Below are 6,997 nucleotides of genomic sequence, written 5' to 3'. Positions count from 1 at the left end.
GTTCCATGTCAGCACAGCCAACCCCACAGAGAAGGGATGCAGGGTTAGCTGCTATCACTTACACTTGCCATATGCCTTCTCCACTTTGCCCCCATCCCCACCCTTTTGTTTTGGGAGAGGGAGGCACAGTTGGGTGTGGGTATGCAGCTAAAGAGACAGCTGGCAGGGAGGAGATATTATTATTATTATTGCCATCCCTCCTTGTCTGGACATACTCGCGCTACTCGTGCAGGCAAAGCATTTCATCAAAGGTGGTACAGAGAAGCACATGCTGCCCTTAGAGATCCAGGACTTCTCTGCAACTCTGCAAGAGGAAGAAACGAAGGAAGGAGCTCAAAGACAGTAAGAGTTGCTCTAATTACACTTATAATACTGTCTTCTGGGAATTTAACTGGTCAGAGTTGTGTTCTTTTCCCCATGGCATGGATGACCTCAGGGGTCACCTGCAACATCTGAACTTCCTGTTCCATGTTCTGATGAAAAAAGTACAGAAATAGAAAAAGACTATTCACACGCTAGTCTAAAGGCTGGGGTGGAAAAGACAGTTCTGATGGTTTTGGGAGCGTTCCAATCTAAAACTGATCTGGTTTTATACTGACTACTGAAATCAAGTATGTACAAGGATTTGGATCCAAAATTATTCAAAAGAGACCTATTAAGATAAAGAGGATGTGAGCTGGTCAAGAATTATGTATGCTTCATTGATTTTGACAGGTCTGAAGTATGACTAAGTCTGGATCCAGCCCAAGCATTTCAGCATTGAGATGTGAAAAATGCAGCAATCCAACTGTGCCTCCATTGAAAATCATGGACACTAGTGGTAGCTTTCAGTTTTTAAGCAGAATTTCAGGCTATGTGACTAGCCTTTATCTATCTTAAAAACAAAAGACTGCATGAAAATATAGTAGTTTGGAAAGAAGGGAGTTGCAGGCGGAAATAAGTGAAGACACCCAGCTTCATTTTCTTCTTTTCAGGCAGTCTCCTCATAAACTGCAGGAAGATGCATTCTTGTGAACTGGGTGTTTTCTTTTTGTTCCTATAAATACTTTGATTGAGGAATATTTAAAGCTGCTATGTGAATAAAGGGGTAGCTTAAAGATGTACTGTTGGATTAAAAATATAGAAAGACATTAATACAGTTCAGTTTGATTAAGGTCCTCATATGTATTGTATGTAGAGATTAGAAATGTAGTTTTTAATCATTCAATGTCAATGAATGATTAAATGACATTGTAGCAAACTGTCTATGATAGAGAATTAATAAAGTGGTCCCACCAGTCTTTTTCCCCCAGTTCCAGTATTTCTCCAAACAAATACTTTTAAACGGAAAACTTCCTTAGGGATGAAGGTTTCACAACTGCAGTGTCACCCTCAGTCTCACCAAAGCTGCCCCATCAGCTCTAAATCCAAAGAAATACCTCAGTAAGCAATAAACAAGTCTCTATGCTAGTGCCAATATAAGCAGAAAACCTCCAAGTACCTCCCTCCCCTCAAGAAAGTTTTAAATTTTGAAAATATATAATTAGCCAAGGTTTAATTATGATTCCCATATTGTTTATACATATTAGAATAAGATTTGCTTATTTTATTTTTAGATTCTATTAAAGTGCTGAAATACAGGAATCTATTTTGAAATAAAACATATCTTAAAAATATAACAGCAACAACAGCAAAAGGAAATTAGCTAATTAGCCATACTGGCCATACTCCTTCCTTTCTTGGCCACCTTGGGAATTTTGCCCCCAAATGGGTGGATAATTTTTAAAATAGTCCTTAATCCCACCGAAGTTGTCCATTGATATAGGAACATCTTTTAATTCAGAAATGCCTTTAAGAGGCATTACATGTATTATTTAATCCAGAAACAGGAACAGAAATTTCACATTTACTTATGCCAAGTAAAATCATTATTTACATTATTCAATTGTGACCAATTACCTCCATGAAAATAATAAGCTTTTAATACCATGCCAGCATCCTGCGGCTGAGATGACTCTCCAGGCTGCTATTTGTTGACTAATGAAAAGGTTTATTGAAACATTTCAGAACCTCTGGAGGCATGATGAGTGGTTATGTCAGCCTGGCAGAAATTCAGATGTGATCTTTTCCCAATGAGAACTGTAACAAGTCCTGTTGGTGAGAATAATTCAAGCCCTCCCATCTATATTGGCAAAAAGAATGGGAAACTGCACCTGATGTATACAAGGAGAAAAGGACAGCAGTCTTGTTGCAGTTGGGAAAAACTTTAATACTAAAGATTGAGCTACCTTCCTCACCACAGCAGCCTGCACTCTCCCCTGCCTCCTGAGCCCTGTCTCTAATCCGTATAGCCAGGTGTTTAATGAGACTGTTGTTTTGCTTTCCTTGATTTTGTGCAGTTTGCAAACCAAGAAGGCCAACACTCCAAAAAAGCTGTTCCTGGATCTGTGGTAAGATTTTATGTGACATTTTCTATTTCATGAAGTCATCCAAATATTACAGTCAATTAACCAAGGAAGAAAGGCAAGGAATGTCACGGTCTCTTGGGAATAAGCCCCTGGAGGTCAAACAGTCCGCAAACAAATAGGAAGTTTCTCAAAACAATCCTATGTGTAGCTATTCAGAAGTGGGATCACTGAATTCAATAGGGCTTAATGTTAGGGTGAGTAAATGTATGACCCCATCCTCAGTCACATTAAGCTGAACATGTCCTATGGAACCTGACCTCCAAAAAAGAGGATTCTTATCCTGTGCCTTCTTCCTGCCACTCTGGATTATAAAGGGTGCATTGTCTTGATTATTTTCACTTTCTGCTGGATGGAGAGGATTCCTCTTAATGCCATTATTAAAATGTTTCACCTGGAAACTCTTTCCCTTCAAATGGCATGTGTTCATGACCTTGAACTATATCCACAACCCAAAGCACCACAGTCAGCCTAGAAAGTTACTTTTAATAGGAACGAGTGTTATGATATACTGAAGCTATCTATAACTCAATGGCAGGCTAATGCTTTTGAGCACAGAGCACCATCCTACCAAAGTCATGCATTATTTTGATTAATGAAAAACAACCAGGAACAAATTAAGATCCAATTCATCAGTAATAATCAAGCACCCTGGACAGAAAGCTACTAAAAATGGAAGTTGCAAGAATGTTTTTTAAACATTAAACATAAAGAACAAAAAGTAAAGAAAATTTAAAATAAAGAGGCTGCAAGAAGTTGCTAATGAATAGCACAAAAGCTCTGAAAAAAAACCTCAATCATAGTTTGTCGGTCCACACTGGACAGATTTCTGCATTAAGCACATTTTGAGTGGAAAATGAATCACTACAAGTCAATTCTGAATAAGGATGGGAAGACAACATGGAAATATTGGATTAGAGTAGGCTGGCAACAGAATCATCTGCATTCCCTAAAAGTGAATAAACAATTCCAGAGCATATGGCTAATTTGGAAGCAAGTATAATCTCCCTCTGTCAAGGAAGATTTTGTTTTCTTTTTACACTGTAATATATAAGAAATTAAAAATCCAGTCTCTCTATATAGAAACTTAACCTTGCTAGCAAGGCACTATACTTAATGGTGTCCCTCCACCAGAAGTCATGACTGTTGAATTCCCCTTCTGCCTGCGATCTGCATAGACCCAGATCTAGTCAGTAAGGCTGGGGAATCTCATGAATGGATTTTGGGGTATACGGAGGCTTTAAAGAGAAGGTCAAGGGGAAAAAACACTGGCTTTCTGAGGCAAAGTAATTGAACTGTAGTACTGCAGTCAAGACTCTGCTCATGATTCAAATTCAATCCTGATGGGTCCAGGTAGCCAGCTCAGGCGATCTTCATCCTTCCATCCTTTTGAGGTCAGTAAATTGAGTATCCAGCATGTCAGGGGAGGGGCAATGTGTAGCCTGCATAATTGAATTGTAAATCACCCAGAGAGTGCTTTAAGAGCTATGGGGTGGTATATAAGCAGTACACTTTTGTATGACTGGATTCAAATCCCCACTTTGCCATGGAAACTCACTGGGGGAGTGGAACTGGTCAAACCACTCCTTAAATATGTCACTTATCTTGAAAGCCCTATTAGGGTTGCTATAAATCAGTTCCGACTTGACAGCTCAGAACCTACACATACATGCAACAATAAAATGGAAGAAAGAAGAAAAGAAACATACTATCTATTATGTTTCTTATACAGTATTTATTATGTTGAACAGAGAATATAGACAGAGGATCAGGATGGGCTCCAGAGACAGCAGGTTGTCTGGAGCCCCAAAATACCCAATTTACACATGATATTTGCATATGCACACACAGCAAAGAAAATCTGTTTTATATACTGTACTGAAGTACTGCAAGACAAATTTACTACATAATATGGATCTTATTGGAAATAATCTGTGCTTTCCTGAAATAGAAGCTCTATAATACCTCACTCATGGTAGAAAATTCAAGTAGAACTGTGGGTACTTTTATCCTTTATTGTTTGCCTCCCACCCATTGCTTACATTGTCTTTTTTGGCACATAGCATACAGATACAGGAAACTCAAACAGAAATAGAAATTATCTCAGAAACACAGAGATAAATAGAGAGATAGACCCACACACCCGCTGTGCAGAGAGACAAACCCTCTGAACATTCAGAGATGGAGCTACAGAGCCTACTTACCTATGCATTAATACAGCCACATAGACCACTGGTCCACCTCCAAGACAACCACTTTGGCTTGCTGAAAAAAATTATTTGCAAATAACTTTATTACATTATTAGATTAGATTTATTACACATCCACACAAAACAAGCCTGTCTTATTTAAATACAACTTGGATGTCAAGTATAGAATGTTGTATTACTCTGTTGAAAAGCACACTTTCATATATGAAGATGATTTCTTATATATTTGATGCATATTTAAATACAGTAATGAACTGGATATCCAATGTTTATATAGCTGGAAATCTCATCTGTAATCCCATAGCCACTTAACTCAGTTGCCAGGAGTAAACTCTACAAACCCAGTGAGAGTCACTTATTTCTAAGTAGAAACATACATGATTAAACTGTTAAATTTGTTTAATTTAATCAAATTAAGTTTGAATTTTCATCCATACATCAAAGCCAGAGGGAATTTTGGTTCCAGTTTTTGGATGAAATTAATTCAGCCATTTCCCATGTGATATGATGATAACTGTGATGGAACTCTGGTTATCCTGAGATAACAAACTTCCTCAGAGGTTGGTTTATATTAGTGATCCCTGCCTCCTAGTTTTAGGCAATACAAACATATATATGTAGGAACCAACGTACTGCATCCCTAAATGGCCATCTATGACAAAAGAATCCCATTATGTTGAATGTGCAGGGTTGCACCAGCCTGAGGTACGGCCCTCAGCGCCCAGCACTTATGAAACAACATGCCTACAACGTGTTGGTTTTCAAACTTTGCATGTGTTATGGGGAGGTGGAACCTGAACAGACTATGCATAATTTCAAAAGCCTACAATTTAAACATGGGGACTTTGTCCACTGTACGTAAGGGATTAAGTCCAGTGGGTGCAAACGGGTGAAATTCCTTTTTTAGGGTATGCTGTGAAAATCCTTAATTTCCACTTTCCAGGTGTTTGCTATGCCACCAATATCACAAACAACTGGAAAGTGTAATTCAGAATTTTCATACATCTTCAAAGAAAATCGTCATACGTGCAACTCTCTTGAACTCATCTCGAATAAATGAGTGCGGTGAAAGAGACGGCATTTTCTAACTTCGTCAGGTACAAAATATGCGCACCCGTCCTAACTATAACCCTGACGGGCTCCCCCTGCGCGGACGGAGCGTACCAGCGGGCATTTGACCTAATGTCTAAACGAGTTTCCACAGGCATGCAAAGTTGGCTTCGGTTGCAACCAGATGTGTCCATCCTGTCCACGTGTATACCCGTTCACACATTATGCCAAATCGAAATTAAGAGTAGGCGAGGGTCCCCCAGTTCACCCTCTACACATGTTCCGGGACCACGTCTGAAACTCCAGTCGGACGGTCGATGCCCAAGGGGACCCTCCTTCCTTCCCCGAAGAAGCTCTCCCATGGGGAGCGCGAAGGAGCTTTTTAAAGCGTCTCCAGGAGACGGCCGCCCACCGAGCTCCCCGCAAAAGGCGGCGGAGAAGCGCGGGGCGGCCGGGGTCGAGACAAGGAGGGGACGGGCGGGGCTCCGGGCGCCGAGGTCCCGCCTCCGCTGTCCAGAGGCTGGAGAGGTGTCCGTCGTCTCCGTTGCCATAGCGCCCGGGGAAGTTTCCTTTCCCGACTCCCCGGGCCTTGAGCTTACCCTTGAGGAATTCAATTGCATCATCGCCTCCGACGCGCTCCGTTGCCAGGGCAACGCCGGGCTCTGAGGAAGAGGCTTTTATATAAACCTTGCCACCCACCCGCCAAATATATGTATATATATCGCGGCCAGCGGGAAGCGGCCGCGGCAGAGCTTGTAGCGAATGGCTTACACGCCGCCCCGTCTCAGTCGGGAAGAGAAGAGGGGGGGAAAGCAGCGAGAAACCCCCGGGCACTCCTTCTGGCCCGAGTCCAGGACCGCAGGCTGGCCATGCGGTCCCCGGGCTCGCAGCTGCCCACGCGTCGCCCCCTCCTCGCCACTCGTGGTCACGGCCCTGGAAGGCAACATGGCCACGAGGCTGCACGAAGTTTGCTCCACCTTTTTCCCGCCCACCCTCGGCTCGCCCCGCTGCTTAAAACTTTTGTGCTGGCGGCTCCCAAATCCGTCCAGCGCCGAGAGTCCACAGGCTCCGCGAGCGCTCGTGTCCGGCGCGGGCCCGCTGGGTCGAGAAAGACGAGCAGCTCCCGCCAGGGGGATAGTGAGGGTTGGCACGAGGGCGCTTCACCTGTGGAATGCCTGCCACGCCGCCCTTAAAAAGCGCAGGGGCTGGGTGGGGCCGGTTAATCAGCCGTGCCGGCTCCTGCCCACGCCCCACCTCACGTTGCCGACGGTCCTCTTCTCTCTCCCCCATCCA

This window comes from Pogona vitticeps, chromosome 1 (assembly GCF_051106095.1).
Source record: "Pogona vitticeps strain Pit_001003342236 chromosome 1, PviZW2.1, whole genome shotgun sequence".
Taxonomy (NCBI): domain Eukaryota; kingdom Metazoa; phylum Chordata; class Lepidosauria; order Squamata; family Agamidae; genus Pogona; species Pogona vitticeps.
This window is presented reverse-complemented; position numbering follows the sequence as displayed.